This window comes from Athene cunicularia (genome assembly GCF_003259725.1).
Source record: "Athene cunicularia isolate RWA chromosome 1 unlocalized genomic scaffold, athCun1 chr1_part2, whole genome shotgun sequence".
Lineage (NCBI taxonomy): Eukaryota > Metazoa > Chordata > Aves > Strigiformes > Strigidae > Athene > Athene cunicularia.
In genome coordinates this window covers 35,705,522-35,725,327 of record NW_020799092.1, presented here as the reverse complement: position 1 = coordinate 35,725,327, position 19,806 = coordinate 35,705,522, and positions in this window count along the sequence as shown.

The following is a 19,806-nucleotide window of genomic DNA, read 5'->3' as shown; positions in this document are numbered from 1 at the left end:
TGCAAAGGAATTGAGAAAAATGCCTTAATGATATCAGTTGCAGCAAACCACTTGCCTGCCTTGGAGTCCAGTCTATACTGGAGTTCTACTACGTCTGGTAGATCAGTTCTCAGTGGTGGCATGACTTCATTCAGAACACAGTGCCCCACTGTCAACCTCCACCCTCCATCAGACTTTTGTACTAGCCATATAGGGTTATTAAAGGGTGAAAGAGTATTCCTGATCATTCCTTGGCTCTTCAGTTAATGAAACAGCTCAGGGATGGAAGCAGGAAGTATCAATTGGTGCAGTATTGCTGCCAATGTACCATCATGGTACCTGCTGTTCTTTGACCCACAGCAACCCCACAACATTCAGTGCCACTTGCTCTGGGAGTTTTTGACTGAGACAAATACATTTTTGTTGTGTGAAATGTGTTCAAGTGTTAAAAATTGTTTTACATCTTATTCAAACTGTCTACAGAAAAATATTACTTTCTGCCAAGAGACACTTGACATTCAGTTTGTTTCCTCCAAAATAACAGTTTCATCATGTTAACTGGATAGCTTAGATTCCATCTGTACCTGCACTGTTTTCCAGATAGAAAAAAAGTAATATATTGAAGTGTAATATTTACAAATTTAAATTTCTGTTTTATGAAACACTTGATAAAACTATCAGCAATTATTAGTATCAGTTATGAAGGCACTGACAATTATATCTGACTATTCTAGACAAGTTTCTTTGTACTGTTTTCAGCATTTCACATATCTATGCATGTATCAGAAAGTAGAAAAAGAAGTGCATTAGATTTCTGAGAAGTGAATCAATTAACTCATTATGGTACTTCAGGGCAACCTTTAATAAAATGTACCTTTCTGATTTCATAATTATGAAAGATTACAGAAAGCAGTTGTACATGTCTATAATATTACCAAGTTCTTTGATATGATACACCCAGGCCCAACTCCTGGAAAAGTCCAGATAGAGTCTCCCTTTCATACCAGAAACCTTTTGAGAAATACACAAAAGAACAGCTGTTAATTTATTCTGCACAAAATATCAGCAAGTTTCACAGAAGACCTTTGTATCAGAATACTTACTTAAACTGCAATACAAGACTAGATTCTACCCTGTGTCTGTAGTGTTTATTTGTCCTACATTTCCCTTACTCAAGAAAACGAAGACGTGTTTTGGGGCTTTTATTTTGTTGGGTTTTGTTGGGTTTTTTTTTTCCTTAGAGGAGATAAATTTCATTTTAAATTAAACACAACTTAATTGTTGCCATTCTTTACTAACAAGTACAACCACGCTAAATCAGGCAGGAGGTTCCTCCAGTTCAGTAGCCAAAGTATAACAAATTGGGAGTGGAGGGCAAGCTATAGAGAAAAATGTGGAAAAAATCTTCCATGCTAATCTCCAGTAAATCAAGTTTAATTTAAAATTTGTAATGTGGTAGTTAATAATTTCCACATTCTTGCGATAGTAATTTAAATTCTGCAATCATGAACTGCCTGACGAAGTATTTATATCCATCACATTTGAATTTTTTTATCACCCTCTATTTAAATTGAACACTCTTTTGTGTTTATATTTTAAGAAAAACAGGTTATCTAAGTTCATCTTTCCTGCAGTTCATTATTTTATGTAGTTAGCATTCTTTTTTTCATTCTTCACATTTCTAGGTTAAATCCTTTGTCTTCTTCCTGTGAGATATTTTCAGTACCATTAGCCACTTTTGTTACAATTCCCTGAATTCTATGTAATGATAAAGTATTGTAGTCTGGTACAGCATATATTATTTCATATGAGACTATATTGCTGAGTACCTGACTTTCTAATATTGTTCATATTGTTCTCCTTCTTGGTTCTATGCAGACTGATACTGTGTTTTCTTTTCAGCAGCGGAAGAGACATTATCTGAGCTCTCCTTAGTGGCATCTAGATTAGTACCTTGTATTAGTATAGACCCTGTAGACCTATGCCAAAGGTAGTGATAGTTTATATTTTCCTTACAACAGGTAATATTTTGCATGCCATCTGACTACTCTATTTCCATTCCCTTGCTTGATGAAAGTTTTCATAGTTTTCACTTTTTTACCAAATCTGGTCATTATTGTTTTTACAAGTGAAAATGTATAATATATGTGAATTTATACATATATAAATTTTAAACATAAATAAACGTGCTGAACACTACATAGCCTAGAGATATTTTCATATTAAAGAAAAGAGGAATATTAAATATTTTGAAACTGTTTTCATCATAGAAAAATGGCTCACATTCTGGATAAGAGATAAAAGAAAGCCAAAGTTGTAAAAGAAAACATAAAATACTTGCCTGACTCACAGACAGCTAGTATGACAATAACATAACTACCACTTTCTAAGGGTCAATATAATTTTCATAAACCAGATTTTGTAGCCATGAAAAAGAAAAAGCAGGTAAATCAGAATATTAAATAGGAATAATGAAATTCCAGAAGGAATACATGTGTTCAAAAAAGTAGTAAGAAAAGTCTGCCTTTTAAAAGAAATCTTATTTTTCCAAAGTTCCAGTATGTATAAACTGACAAAGGCGTTTTTGCTCCATCACTAGTCCCACAGGTTTCAGGAAAGCATTTATTTTTTTTTTTTTTTTTTTTTTCTTGTAAAAAACACATGCATACATTTATAACTAAAGATTTTGGGAAGTAGACTGATTGAAATTTGTAAGTGACAATAATATCTACCTGCATAATAACAATTATTAATATAGTAATCATAAGTCCTAAACATTTTTGTATTTTCTGGAACACGCTTTCTAAAATTCAGGGACTTGTAATAATTGTGAGAACTAACACCATGTTGTATTCATCCTCACATTTAACAACCTCTGTAAAATGTCACTTGAGTACTAGTATGTAAAAACTCCCAAATCTCAATCACTTCATTTATTATACTCTCAGTAATTAAATATGCTTTAATCATGATGGTATATATACTTTCCAAAGTCAGACAGAGATTATTTCAATATATTTTCTCCATTCATCTAAGGAATTTTACAAGTTATCTATCTAGTATGAATTTTGCTATGAAAATAAAATCAAACCATTTATTTTATTAAAACCCAAAATCTGATTCCAAGAAAAAATATGAACTAATTTTTAAAACTGAATTTAAATTTACATTTAAAGAAACTTTTTTTTTTTTTTTTTTTAATATTGAGATATACTTCTACCACCGATTTCCTAAATAACCTTGGCAAAACTGGACAACAAACTACCTGATAAAGCAAAATACAGACAGCTGGAACTGAAATAAGAAAGTCAGAAGCTGCAAAAGTCTGTCTCTTGCATTTGCTTTATTAGTCATTCAAATATTGATGTACAGCATCTTGCAGATTTATTGTAAAGGGAAATTGATATCTGTAAACTATGTTGACATATTAGAAAGAGTCTGTATCACTGGGAATTATTGATAGTACATGAAATACAATTCTCTCTGGAACTTTTACAAGGACAAATGTTTCTGAATATCGTATCATTGTCTAAATTTATTTGAGGAACTAACAACACCTTTCTAGCATGAGAGATATGATAGAATTCAGGAAAAACAAAACAAAAGGAACTGAACTTCAGTACTTGGATGGACAACAGCAGAGTATAGCAACTATATTTCATTACATCTAACATCATTGTTCTCTCTCTGTCTCTAAGGAAAGTAAAACCTTAAATTAGCAAGTAGCAGCAAGATGGTAGATATTAAGTCATATTTTTGAAAACTTATAAATTGAATAGGCAAAGATATCCCAGTTAAGTAAAAGGTTGATAATGAAGTACTTGGTAGCTTTTAGAAAGCACCGTAGATGATACCAACAAGGCAAAAATAAATGCCTAATAGTCCTTTTCCTCAAGGTTAACAGAACATTTCAGAGTTTATGCTTTGTCACAAAGAAATCAGAACAACAAGAGTAGAATTTTCATTTCCTTCTCATCTCAAGAAATAAAAAAGGTCTAAAACTGATATTGTGTTCATGCTAAGTCAAGTATTTTAGAGACTTTCAACTAATACCTGGAACACATGCTTTTGAATCAAAAATATAGCTGAATGGACCAAAACCTAAATCTTTAAGAAAAGTTTTTACTATAATTGGAAAAAAAAAAAAAAAAAAAAAAAAAAAAAAAAAAAAAAAGCTATCTGCTTCATCCTGCTTCTGGTTTCTTAAAAAAAATAAAAGGTAAGAACAAACTGTGTCAGACTTTCTCTTCATAACTCTAGTGAATTAGCCATTTTGTGATACACTGTGGAACAGGGATTGTGAAGCTGGGCATCTTCTGCTGACTTTAGTGCCTCGCATTGACATGCAAGGTAACAAGTGCTGGGACTGGCATGTTGTCCCACATTTGTTAGGATTTATCAGAGAAATTGAGAGTCATAAGATGCAGCAAAGACTGGCATGGTCATCCTGAATGGTTTTTAGAGAGGTGGTCAGCACTGAGACCAGCTTGATCATTTAGACCAGCATGCAGTAGCTGGGGTAGTAGCTGGTCAAAGTAGCTGGACAAAGTAGATGCATTTAAGTGCATCATGGGAGACTGATTAAAGAGCCCTGAAGTATTGCATAGATTAAAACTTTCCTTCAGTGATTGAAAGCTTTCTAGCTAATGCCTCCAGCTCAAGAATAATTATATTATGAGGAATAAGCATGAATGAACAAGAAGAAATTCTTTAGGCCATACTAGAATTGCAGAACTCAAGTCTTCCATGAAAGCAGACAGCACAGTAACTAGCCTTACTGAGAACAGTGGTAAACAAAAAAGAGAAATTAACCTTCTGAACTGACCTCCTCAATCTAGGAGGGGCATGGCACTAGTAACCATGAATGTAGCAAAAATTACCACCTGTGGCAGGAACCAGTTGCTCTCCTAAGGAATTAAAAGGCTGGTGCTAGAGAGGCTGAAAAGCACTATTTTAGGAACATATTTTTTTTTTCTTTAAATATTTATGTATTTCAAACTAAGTAAGCCAAATCTTAATTTGACTTCTTTGTATTATCCATGGATAGGAGAGGAAGCATTGGATAAAGAGAAGCAACACAGACCAGGAATCATCTGGGCTGACTGGAGGAAGGAAGTGTGTTATGAAATTTATGAAGATATACAGATAGAGAAAACCTACTGTAACAGGTGTGACATGTAGATGTTAAATAATGGTTTAGTTCAGAGTATTTTGTATTTGTTTAGATATAAAAGATAGACTGTTATATGTTATCTACTCTTATTTCTTCTTGGGGAAATAGTAAATGTAACATTATTTTTTGAAAACAATGAAACTGTTTAGAATAGCAAACAAAGTATTTTTGTTTAACACTAATACATGGGTGACATATTTATGAACAATAGATACTGTTAACCATCCATAATAATTGTTAACACTATTGCATGATATGGAACAAAGAGAAGAATCACTATTTTTCAGTTTCCTTCTGGAAGCGTAGCATTTTTTTACACCTGCAAAGGACTTTTGAAGCTATATATCATGCAATTGAGTTGAAAATCAAAGGGCATGATTTATTTTTATTTCTTAAGCAAGACGTTTCCAGCTCATTAACAATATAGCTCTGAATTAGACAGGTTTTTTTGTTTGCTGAAAAAGATGTAAAGGTTATATCTAACAAATTCCTGTTTGTAATGAGGACAGCAATTAAGGGTTGCACAGGGATAGATGTAAAAAAGAAAAATAAGAGCTAGCAATATTGAAACCTAACTGCATGAGGCCTGTTTACTTCAAAGAAATTGTGTGTCACTACAGTAAGAGGGGGAAAAGGAGATGGCAGACTATCAAGGCGAGTTTCTGTTGTGTGACATTTCAATTTAGAAAAGTGCTTCTGTTATTTAAGCAAATTTGACAATGGGCAAATCAGACTACAAAGCTATTCCTCCTTAAGAGATACATGTTCCATTATAAGACCATAGCCACTCTCACATTATTAAAAGTTTTCTTGATTCCTAAGTTCAAAGACTGCTATAATATATATATTTTTGGAAAGGACCTTGAATTGTGTTTCTTTTGAAGGTATTTTGATACAGAAATGTTGTGCTTTAAATTTTTCTAAAAGTTTTCTAGTACTGAAGTTTCTAAGTCTGTTAGACTTTGAGAGTCTCTTATGTCTGGAAAAGTATTGGATGGGAATCCTACCTTAGTGAGATTACAGAGACAAGATAGTAAATCTGTAATTAACACTAGTGTCAGAAAAAGAAAAAAGACCAAGACTATGGAATGTAATACTTTCTGTCTTGCAGCTTTGACTAATCACTTTGAAAAGCAGTGACCACTTGCTACCACCTACAACTCCTTCAGAAGCAGGAAGAAGTCACAGTCCGGAGTGTCCTTTTCCATCTCTGAAGGCCATGAATTGTGCAGAGCTGAACAGGGTGACCATGCACAGAAAGAAGGCTTATTTCTTGTAAAAAGGATTTGAAGTAGATAGGAAACACTGCCAAAGAGACTGAGCATTTTGGGGTAAGGATTAAGATGAAGGTTGCATAAGAGCAGCAACAGAGGGCTAGGATATCCAACTAAAGAGGGGAGAAGAGACTAACAGGAGAGAACCTACAGGTCCAGGAAGCCTCACAAGTCCTTATCTTCTCTATAAATACTCCATTGGTCTCTCCTATGATGAACTTCTCTGTCTAATGTTGCTGAAAATCTCTTTGAGCCTTTCCTCTACTAAACCTGGATCAGACAAGACTTTACCTGGTTTTAACCAAAAATAATTTCTTATCTAACCAAATTTAAATTCCCCAATAAAAGAGACTTTGTTTCCATTATCGTATGCCCTAATAGGTGCTATGACACTCCTCAGAACTAGATGCAGATGAGCAGAGTTTCATTCTGAGCTATGATAGTGGACAAGTACATGCTTTTTAATGCCCTATTATCTATTTATAATGCGTGCACTTTTGGGAAGAGACTTTTTCTGTTGCAGGGGTCAAAAGGAAAAGCAGAACTGAGGAAAAAAAAAATGTATTTAGACAGTTGGGGTTTTATTTTTTTAATATTATGTGTTGTAAGCTTTTGTTGGTGTATCTCTACACTATCAAATTCCATTTCATGACCTTCACAGAAACTGTAAAAAAGTAAAGAAAATGTAACTTCATTACAGTGAATTTGACTAGATCAAGGGAACAGAAGGTACAAAGCCAAAACCCTTATGCCTAAAAACATGTTTCTAGAAAAAAAAATACAAAACTTCTACAGAAAGAAGAAGGGCCACATAAATGAAACTGATAGTTTGGTTTTAAAAGACTTTCCTGGAAAACAGGACAATTTATAGCAATTTTGTTAAAATATTTCTTTAGTTTGCTGTACTTTTGATTTTATTGAACCTTGAAAATCTTGTATACAGAAATCGGATAAAAAAGACTATTTTTATTATCAGAAAAAATTTCAGTTTTACTGCTTTTCATTTTATCTGCTTTTTACATAGGTTTTTTAGATCAACAGTTCAATTTAATTCAATCATAACATTCCCATGACATTACAGTCTTTGAAATTATTACAAAATAATGCATCAGAGCTTTTGAAGTGACAACTTTATGCATGTATTTCCTTAAATATCAAAGATATTTTAAAAAACACTATTCTCTTACCTGTTTAGTCATCTAATTATATTATATGATTTCCTTATCAAGCTGCATATTTTACTAATCAACAAGTACACTTTCATGAGTTGCTTATTTTAATATTTGAGAACTTACATATTTTACTGAGTTACACAATTCATAGATTGAACTGAATATTTTATTGATCCAGCTGCATAATGTGAAAATCCAAGTAGAAACAAAGCTGATTGGCTTTTAACAATAATCTGAGGAATTTTTTTTGCTTTAAATATTATTTATATACAAAATACTCTGGGTTTGGTCTGTTTGTCTCCTTGACTGCTGCAGAAATTATCCCTGTGCATTCTAATGCTTTTCAAATATTAATATCTCCATGTCAGGGTGAAATAGCCAATACTGTGCTGTCAAGCCACTGGTGACCATGATAACTACTATAAAGGCAGCTCAGGAAAACTGTTTCTACTTTTTAATAATGTCAACCTAGTCATTCTGAGGTTTAATGACCTAATAACAGACCAGGTATACCCTACCTGAAGAGATGAAGAACTGAGTAAGCACCTGATACCTGTAATGGAAGAATGAAAGCAGAAAGGGACTGAGGCAGCTTCACAAGTTCCCTTAAAGGGGAGCTGGGGAGGAGTCTAAGTAGAGCTCAATCTTTTACTTTTCTTAGGACATTTATGTATAGGAAACACTTAGAGGATAGTAAAATGAGAAGGATGGACAGAAAGGTCAACTACATATTCCCCATCAAACACATTAGCTGGAAGGAACTGAAAAGTTTTTAAAAGGCCAATATCATGAAACTACCTGCTGGCTTCTGTGAGAGAAAAGTACTCTGAGAGTGATCACAAAAGCTTTACTAGTATACCCTACCCTACCAAATCTGGAAGCAGAAAAGAAAGTACAGACCAAATAGAAAGCTGGGGAGAGAGAAGGAACCTCTGTCCCACAAAGGATCAAGAAGAGAACTTATTGCTGCGAACTGCAATAAGGGACTCCAGTACAAAAGGCCAAGGTGACTGTTTGATATAGATACTGAGATACAGCTTGTAGGAGGAATAAAATACAAGTACTAGGTGTATGCTTCTGCAAGATACTAGATGATAAATCTCTGAAGGCTATGAGCACAGACAAACAGGACGGTTGTGTGTTGGGAAGTTCAGAATCATTTTTCTGGGTAAATACATGGGAGTTTTAATTCTAAATGCTTGTTGTCATGTGCAGAAAGGAAAGAGGGTTAATGAAAACATTGCAATTGCATCATTGCTATACAACATTAATGGTGGGTTATACAGAATTACATTTTCTAATACTGCATTTTAGTTCATAGTCTTTGAATTACACATTTGGCATCCTGATTTCCTACAAAATATTCCATGTTGTTGAATTATCATGCTTTGGGAAATATATGGAAAAGGTTGCACTTTATTTCTACTACTGCTGAACTGCTACATTATATTTGTCATTTCTGAATAGTAAACAGCTATCATACCACACATATTTACATCTACCTTAAAATAATTGCACGGGAACTTTTTTTTCATTCAACTTCTCCCTCATTTCTTGACTCTATTTCTCTGTTTTCATATCAACTTGGTCAGAGTTCAAAAACACATTACCAGTGTCCATTATAAAAAAAAAAAAAAAAAAAAAAAAAAAAAAAAAGCAGTAAGCTAAAGTGTAATCTGTTCCTATAATATTCAAATGAATGTTGAGCAAGTTACTTAAAACTGAATGAATAAAGTATTGTAATCAGGCCCTAAGGGAAAGCTAAGGTTTAGTGGTTATATCATAACATTGATAAATTTCCTAACACACAGCATTCAAGAGAATAGATTCCAGGCTGAGTATTTCTGAAGTGCTATTTCAGTTGGAGCAAAGCAAAAATTGGCATCTTTTTATCACCCCTATGATTTCTTACGGGAACAAATCATACCTCTGAGCTAAGCATCAATCTGTGCTCATAATCACCAAAAGTGCAAGAGAAAAGTAAAGTGATTGAAGACTTAAAAAAATCTCTCCTTAGTTTCTTTCCATACTAATTAGAATCAAATAATATTTTGAAATTTTAATAAATATCTTAAAATTAATAAATTTTCAATTGGTACTTTAAGTTCAAATGTAACCATAGCACTAGGCATAATGGAAATTGAGAAAATAAATTTATTTGAAATTCTGTTATTGGGTTTTTTATAAAAAGAAAGATTCTTTGTTTCAAAAGAACTAAGAGCTATGTCATACTTGTCAAACTTAGGTTAATGAGGTGATATTGACTATTAAGCAACTGACCATGTGTCCCTCAAAAAATACAGGAAATATGTTCCTGTTTAGCATAGGGCTTTCATTACTGTAGACTTCTGTGTATTTATGCAGCTCACACATGTAAATATATCTCTACCTGTATAAATTAATCTTTAAAACATTTTATATGAAAACATCACAGTGTCTCCCTTTTTGTTGCCCTACTGTAAGAATAAACCAGCCAAGATATTTTATATAAAGAGTGATTTCATTAAGAAAATTTGTTTATATAAAAGCTTACTAAAAATAATTTTACTAAAAAAAAATTTAGGATATTCATTTTGTATCAAAATCACAAATCCTGAACATAGTCAGGAATCCCCATTTACTTAAAAATTGAAAAGAATTTTTTTTTTAATGTGATACAGCTGTGTTAACTTGAAGTTACAGATGTCAAGGACTCTTATTCTAATGTTTTTTTCTTATATTTTCTTCCTTACATCCTCATTTTAAAAGTTACATTTTCATTCAAACATGAATGATTTTGCTAGAATCAACACAGGTATAAATGAAAACACAAAGTGAAATGACAAGCTCAACTGGGACACAATTTTAAATTACCTCTGTATAAACAAGATATATTTCCTATGTACTTTTCATTTATGTGCAAAGAAAGAAAGTGAAGGACTGTTATTAAAGACTGTTCCAAAATATGATATTATCTCTGCCTCAGCAGGAATTGCAAAAATATAAGAAAAACTCATATGTTTTGTCATTAAAAAAAAAACTACTAATTGAAAACTGTCCCACTGTTTCATATATTGTGACTGCGTGTAATATACTAATCCACTTTTGTTTATAGATAAAAATAATCAGCAATTATATCAAACCTTCCAAGCCACACTGTTAGAATGATATGCAATCTGCTCGTAAAAATAATCTTTTCTTTTCCATGTTTCCATATAGGCCAGTCAGTTCCTGAATTTTTTTTTAAAGATCAAGGAGAACACATTTAGGTATCTATCACCTCAAAAAACGAAAAGGATTTTGTCTCATGTTACAGATGAGGTACCAGTGAAGGTATATTAAGAAATTTGTTATGAAAATATGGTCAATGGTTTTTGTCTTTTCAACTGTTTTTATATAAACACTCAAACCCACTGAAGTCTGTTCTGGTAAATAAACTATACAAATAATTTGAATTAAGTGTTTACAAATCATGAAAACTTTTAAAATCCCAAATTGTTTCATTAACACTGTTAGTAATTCAATATTTCATAACTTGCTAGTATAAAAGCTATAAAGAACACTATGATTGTCTCTTTTTATCTTCCTGATTATTATAGATATTTTAGAGAATTTTGTTATGTAAACTATTTTCACATTACAAATCAGGCAGTAAATCAACAGCATAACGAAGAAACTTTGATGTTCCAAACTGCTATTCAGGTCATAGTGAGTAGATAATGGTTTTGGATCCAATAAAGGATCTATATTAAGTAAAATGTATTGATTTGTGAGTATAGAATAAATAAAATAACAGAAATGCTATATACAAAACTAAAAATTATTCTCTAAGTAGACTACTTCAGAAAAGAGCAGATACAAAGCTAAGATGTGGATGGCAACTAAAGGAAACATCACAGAGTGTAATGCTGCATAAATTATGCAAAAAAGTATTGAAAATGAAAGAAAGATTAAAAGCGATTATTTTTTTATGCTGCTGTATATTTTATAACCGGATTTAAAGAATAACACAGAGAAGATTTATCAAATGTATTACATTTGCTTCTATAAAATTCAGTCAGGACAATCGTGAAGAATAATAACAAACACAGAATCAAAATTTTAGATTACTCCTTTTCTCATCTTTGGGACATTGACAAAGAAAGTACTTTCAGAACAGTATTACTAGCTTAGGCAGTTTAACCATGAAGTAGTTTTCAAATAAGGTCCTGAATAAAGACTGGAAATGAACCATGTACTTAATGAAACATGAGAAAAAAAAAATCTAAAACTAGGAAAATGCTGAATATCTAGAATAATCTCCATGTTGCTGGATATGAAATGCTGAAGGTTTGTGAGATTGGGAACAGAGCTAATGCGTTTGCTTCATAAATGTGCACCGTAAAAAAGTGTGAAATTAATTAAAGAGTTTGCGTTCAGTATAGCATAAGGAAACATCATCATTATTAGCCACAAGAAAGAGCCAGGAAGTTTACACAACAATTTCTGTTTGTAGCAATATTTTTAGATAGTGCTCTTCCAGGAAACCATCCAGAGGGTATGTAGTAAATGGAACAGTTTGCCAGCACACTAAAAAGAGATAAGAACCATATTACTTAGTGGGAAAAGAAAAAAAACAAAACAAACACCTGAAACTAGAAACAGTGTACACCTACAGGTAAGATGAAAAATTACGTTAGCAGAAGTAAAATGTAAAAACAGAAGAAGCATTATCATTCTACAAGATTTTGTTGAAAACGCCCTCCTCCAATTGTTTCTGTAAACAGTAGCACATATAACTTTGGCAAATGAAAACAAACCAGGTGAAGAACTGAATGTATGCATTGCCTTTTAAAATGTCTAACACAATAGTAGAGTGGGCAATTGAAATCAGAGGTCTTTATTTTATGAAACAGATGCTATTACCTGTCAGAAGCTTTTATAATGGAAGTCATATGAAAATAACTATATTTCACTAGTTTGACTGCAGAAAAGCATGATTGTACCGGGAGAAATTATGCTGATCAAAATATAAAATTCAAAATATATAAGTATTTACTGCTATAACAGTCACTGAAGTTTAAGGAAAAACAGGTAGGTATCTTAAACTTCGAATATTTCTGATTAACAAAAAGTGTCTGTGACTGTGAATTGACCATGCTTTCTGAAACCAGGAATTCAGGAGACTCCATCAGACAAAAGTAAAATCACAATAATTTTTCTTTTTAGTCTAGTTTTAGAAGTATATAAATCTAGCTAGGTAAATAAGCGAGCTTGTTGATATGCTTACCTTGTGTTTTCCTTTTGCTGCCTTCTCTATTTAAATGTGATGCCTGGTACTTCCCTCTGCTTCTTAGATATGACATATTGCTTTGAAAACCTGCAATTTATTATAAACTCGCTTAGTGTTTCATTGCTCTCTTCTGTAAAATCATACATTCTTAAAAAAAAAAAACAGTATTTGCAACTATATACATACCTCCTACAAGGTTTCCCCAAGGCTAAATATCCAGCCTCACAAATTATTTGGTAGGGATTCTATGGGGAATTTTATTACCATTCTCAGCTAGAAGAAGAAATTTGTTTAAGACCTGTCATTTCAAATAGAGTCTTTGTGGTACCTACCACTCTTATGAGGGATTTCATGCCCTATCATGCTGGATTATTTACAGAGAATGCCTGTGTAAATAAAACCTGCAGGACTTCAAAGAGCTGTAGGGCCACCAGATGCTCCATAAGAAAAAAGAGGGCTAAGAGAATAATATCTTCCTTAGTGTAACTTTGTTAGTACTGGAAAGTTACTGGAATGTGTTGATGTTTTGCAATTTCCAGGAGACCAGTTATCCTTTCAAAAAGAATATTAGGTTGGTTGACATGGTACATTGTAGATAAAACCACATCACCTGTTTTCATAATATGTTTTTGGTTCATATGGATTCATTGATTCACTCAAAATGATCTTGAAAATTACTGATATAGGCAATTAGGAGTGAAGGGTTAATATACTTGTAATAAGGACTAGTACACTCAGAATCAATATACCACTTAACAGCTCATGTTGGAGACATGGAGCTACTGGACAGAGTCATGTAAACCCTGCTCACTGCAGCCCGGTGGGGGTCACTTTTTATCTGGGGGTGTTGATTGACAGCCGGCTGAACAGGAGCCAGCAGTGTGCACAGGGGGCCAAGAAGGCCAATGGCATCCTGGCTTGTGTCAGCAATAGCGTGGCCAGCAGGGACAGGGAAGGGATCTGACCCCTGTCCTCAGCACTGGTGAGGCCGCCCCTCGATTCCTGTGTTCAGTTTTGGGCCCCTCACTACAAAAAGGACATTGAATGACTCGAGCGTGTCCAGAGAAGGGCAACGAAGCTGGTGCAGGGTCTGGAGCACAGGTCGTACGGGGGGCGGCTGAGGGAACTGGGGGTGTTTAGTCTGGAGAAGAGGAGGCTGAGGGGAGACCTCATCGCCCTCTGCAGCTACCGGTAAGGAGGGTGCAGAGAGCTGGGGATGAGTCTCTTTAACCGAGTAAAAAGTGACAGGACAAGAGGTAATGGCCTCAAGTTGTGCCAGGGAAGGCTTAGACTGAATATTAGGAAGCATTTCTTTACAGAATGGGTTGTTAGGTTTTGGAATGGGCTGCCCAGGGAGGTGGTGGAGTCCCCATCCCTGGAGGTGTTTAAGAGTCAGGTTGACACAGCACTGAGGGATCTGGTGTAGCTGGGAACTATCAGTGTTAGGTTAATGGTTGGACTGGATGATCTTCAAGGTCTTTTTCAGTCTAGACAATTCTGTGATTCTGTGATTCAGTGAAGGACCATGAAAATGAATAAGAGACTGAAGCATCTTTCCTGTGAGGAACGGCTAAGAGATCTGGGAGTGTTCAGCCTGGAGAAGAGAAGGCTCCAGGGGATCTTGATGTCTCTAAATATTTGAAGGGAAGATGCATTGAGGATGGAACCAGTCTTGCTTCAGTGGTGCCCAGTGACAGGACAAGAGACAATGGGCACAAACTGATACACAGAACATTCCATCCAAACATTGGGAAACACTTTTTAATTGTGAGGGTGACTGTAAATGTGAACAGGTTGACCAGAGAAGTTCTGAAGTTTCCCTCCTTGGAGGTATTTAAAAGCCATCTGGACACAGTTTTGGGCAACTGGTTCTGGTGGCCTTGCCTGAGCAGGGTCAGGTTGGACCAGATGACCTTCAGAGATTCCAACATCAAGAATTCCGTTATTCTGTAATTGTATGCTTCTGTGATATTATCAACTAAATATATATTAAACCTCGCTTAGCATACTTAGCCTAATTTACAATAATATATTGTAACTTCTAAAGTTTGTCAAAGCATTACTTGATTACATCATTACAAAATGTAATACATACACTTGTATATCCTAATTCCCATAGTTCTCTAACATTTCAATTCACAATTTAGTCTGATGCCATTAGCTATTTATTTACTTTTATAAGTAAAGCCCATGGTGGATGTCTATCCACAGAGAAACCTCTCTCCCAAAATATTCTTAGAAGTTATTGTGAATAATACAATCCTTCAAGACACAACCTTCAGAGAAAAGGATTAGTCCTTCCATTTCAATTTCGATTAGCAGCTAAATGACATTATTCACTGCCAACTGGGAATTAAATTTCCTAATTTGACCAAAATAATATGAGCGTATAAGGTTATTACTGCATGTGTCTTGAGCCCTTTCACAGTTTAGTAAACTGAAGTGCAGATGGATTTGAAGGACCTGTTTATGATCACAGGAGAACAACGTTAGACAGAAAAAAATGTTTAGTCGATTAACTTCCAGGTGTGAGTTGTATTTATTTAGACTGCTCATTCCTTAGATTTTTCCTTACTCTCCCCCTGTATTTCATCACTTGGAAGTCAGTGAAAGACCAAAAACTATCAGCTGAAACCCTAAGCTGAAGAGTAGTTGCATATTTATGAAATCTATAATTTCCAGAAGACAACTAATTGTCCTAGTTAGAATCACCAGAAGTGAGAATCACAGAATGGTTGTGGTTGGAAAGGACCTCTGGAAGGGATCTGGTCCAACTTCCCTGCTTAAGCAGGGCTACCTAGAGATGGTTGCTCAGGACTGTCCAGACAGCTTTTGAGTATTTCCAAGGAGGGAGATTTCACAACCTCTCTTGGCAACCTGTGCCAGTGCTCAGTCACCCTCACAGTAAATGAGGGTGAATGAGTGAACAATTTTCTTAAACTGAAACCTTCACAGAATTACTCTTTCCTGAATATTTTTAGTATTTCACATTAATTTAAATAAGTGTTATCATTTTTGCCAGTCAGGAAATGTTCTTTATTCTGTCATCTTCACCCAAAGCTTCTTTTCTGCTAATAGCCAACAGAGTCTTTCACTATCTAAACTCCTTCTCAAAAGTTTCTCCTATCCCACGTGCTGACAATTCCAGGACAAATTTAATTGGATTTCCAATCTTAAAGGCACTATTTTCAAGTCTCTAACACTCTATTATATTTCTGACTGAGGTAAGCACTGCAATTTCAGATGTCAAAGCAACATAGTTCATGTAAACAAAATGTTCAAAATAATTTGTAAAACCACCAAAGACTATATTGCTGTGGATTATTCACTTGTATTGGCTAAAAAGTGGTGAGCCTCTCAGAAGATTAGTGCTTAGAACTGAAAGAAAAGGACTTGAAAAACTTTTTAAAAGAAACAAACAACCTAGGAACATATCAGAGCTATTCACTAGGAAAAAGGAAGGGAGGGACTTGCCAAATAATAATGGCCAGCTAAACCAAGACTGGCACAGGAATTTTTTGAGATATCATTTTGCTGTTATTATTGAGCCCAGATTTCTAGGTCATAGAGTGATTTCTCTGCACAGCATAGAAAAATATATTTTGGACAGAAATACAGCAGCCCTGGCTGTTGACGAAGATGGTCTCTCCCAGGCAGCCAAGATCAGTTGCATTTGTGTCTGTTACAGTCAAGAAAGCTATGGGTTTCCATTATATTTAGAAAAGAAAAAAAAAAAAAAAAAAAAAAAAAAAAAAAAACCAAAACCAATCCCAACCTAAAGTAATAAGTAGTAGGGATTAGTATTTTAAATTCTGGCCACTAAATCAATTAAAATTAAATTTCAAATCCTGACCGGCTGTAATGAAAGACACCATGGTGGTTCTGTTTATCTTTTTTTGTTTGTTTTGGCAAGCAAGAAATAGTTAGTTCCAGTCCTTTGGTTGAATTCCAATTTAGTAATTAATTACATTCTACTTAAATGATTAGAAATTTCATGGGTAAAAGTCACTCCTCCCTTCTTCCCTAAATGTAACATATTGCTGCTTTCTACTGTTCAAATACCAAACTCATTATAGCCCAAGGCCATGTCTGAGTAAACACGATGAGTACTAAATGAAACTGTTTTACAGGGTGTTCTTAGGGATTTCTCTTGAAGACAATGTTCTAGACATAAAGCATGAAATTGTTATCATTAGAAAATAAGAAAGTTTTACTTTCTAAAACATCTTGTTAGTTATGTTCAAGCTGTCTTCTAAAATGTGTTTTCTTGTTTATTAAAAGTAGAAAAAAGCTTAAAGTATGACAAAATGTAAAAGAAATTCTGATTTCTGACTTTTCTTGTTCGTCTTTTTATTCTGCAATATCATAGGCCAACAAAGGTGCAGGTGAACATTGTTACCCACTTGCACTGGTTTCAGGCAAGTGTTGCTTTTTAGGTTTTGTCATTTATCAGAAAGAAATCTTCGGTTGTTATTAATCTTCTGAGACAGGTGAAGGAAATTGAAGTCAATTTCCTTCAGACAGACCTTTTGCGAAATTTTGTTTTCCTCTCTAAGTGTTCCTTTGAAACTTCAAGAATCTCACTCCCCCATTTCTGTGTCCCATACAGAGATGAGCGATCTTCTACATGTAAAAGGCTAAACAGCTAAGGTATAATATATTCCCAATATTGAATGACAAATTAAATCCTTCTCATCAATGAGAGAAACATGTTTCAAGACTACAGAATTGTAAAACATAATTTTGCTGAAAATGAACTTTTAAAGTCACTTTCCAAATGAAAAAGAATGATTTTCATCACAAAAGAATAAATTAGTAGTAAGTCATGGGACTGCTCGATGCTCTAAAAAGATGCTGTCATTTAAGCATTATCAGTCCTCAGAATTGCAGTAGTGATGAAATTAATTTCAGAAAAACAGTGAGGCCAAACACTACAGTTATTTTACACCCAAAAATCTCAGGAATCCAGTTTCAAATTCAAGCCTTGAAAATATCTCCCTTAATAAACTGTCTCATGATTCTGTACAATACCCATGCATAAACCTAACTTTATCATCCTTTGAAATAAAATACTACTGTCATTAAGATCCTGCTTGAACGTGCGTCTGTTAAATTATTTTTGTACCTATTAAATCACATGAACTGTTAGGTGACCAAAAGATCACATGATGTTAGCCATTCTTCCTAGGCCTCCTCTTCCATATATTCCACAATTTTCTTTCTATTCATTTTTTCCCTGTTTTTGTCTTCAATGAAATTATTTTGAATAGAAAAGAATATTCCTAAAAATAAGTTTTAAGTTCACAAATCATTGTAGGTGGCATGCAGCTGCCCAAGTCTGAGAGAAAAATGTTCAAAACAGAGTTTTTACCAATAAAGATTCCCAGCCATTAAGAGTTCTATTACTGCACATAATAGTTTTCTAGTCACTGATGAGCAAACAAAACTTCTCAATCCAGCAAATTGTCCTAGATTACCCGAGTCCTGGAATTAAATTATTTCTCAGACTAAGGTTTTCCAACTCCTTTTCCTCAGAAAAGTTTCATAACATTTGGCTACATGTTAGTCTGGTTTACAGGACATGCTCCATTTTTACCATGTAAAACTCTATAATTGTGTGTAACTAAAGATTAGGCTCTTGAGAAAAAGGATTGTTACCTTCTAACCCAATGATCCATTTGTTCAGAGTGTCAGGGATCCAGGATTTTGTTTCCTTGAGCTATTTGCCATTGTGCAGTATTAACAAAGGTATATTTGTTTCTGAACTAATAGTCCTCTGTGGAAATCATACAATTCCAAAGGTATCTATTAGCTGAGAAAAACAAAAGTTTTATTCAGAGTTGTGAGTCTCAAGCCAGAGGCTATGAGTCTACCTACATTCAGTATTGCAGCATGAAATACTGCGATGTCTCTGTATGTCTGAGCTTAGATGTCACTGAAACCCAACAATAATCTTAGACTTGTCCCCAAACTGGATGTAACCAGGATGTTAACAAATAGCTAACAGTAACCTCAGCTGCATTAGGTAAGGTATTGCCAGAATGTCAAGGGAGGGGATCCTTTCCCTCTAGTCAGAACTGCTTAGGCAACATCGCAGTACTAGGTCCAGTTCAGGGTTCCCCTGCACAAGAAAGACATGGACATACTGGAGAGAGTCCAGCAAAAGACAGACTCACAGAATCACAGGATCATCACGGTTGGAAAAGGCCTTGAAGATCATCCAGTCCAACCATTTACCTAACACTGACAGTTCCCAAATACATCATATCCCTCAGCGCTAAATCGACCCTACTCTTAAACACCTCCAGGGATGGGGACTCCACCACCTCCCTGGGCAGCCCATTCCAACACCTAACAACCCATTCTGTAAAGAAATGCTTCCTAATATCCAGTCTACACCTTTCCTGGTGCAACTTGAGGCCATTACCTCTTGTCCTATTGCTTGTTACTTGGTTAAAGAGCCTCATCCCCAGTTCTCTGCAACCTCCTTTCAGGTAGCTGTAGAGGGCGATGAGGTCTCCCCTCAGCCTCCTCTTCTACAGACTAAACACCCCCAGTTCTCTCAGCCGCTCCTCGTACGACCTGTGCTCCAGACCCTGCACCAGCTCCGTTGCCCTTCTCTGGACACGCTCGAGTCATTCAATGTCCTTTTTGTAGTGAGGGGCCCAAAACTGAACACAGGAATTGAGGGGCGGCCTCACCAGTGCTGAGGACAGGGGTCAGATCCCTTCCCTGTCCCTGCTGGCCATGCTATTGCTGACACAAGCCAGGATGCCATTGGCCTTCTTGGCTACCTGGGCACACTGCTGGCTCCTGTTCAGCCGGCTGTCAATCAACACCCCCAGATAAAAAGTGACCCCCACCGGGCTGCAGTGAGCAGGGTTTACATGACTCTGTCCAGTAGCTCCATGTCTCCAACATGAGCTGTTAAGTGGTATATTGATTCTGAGTGTTTTC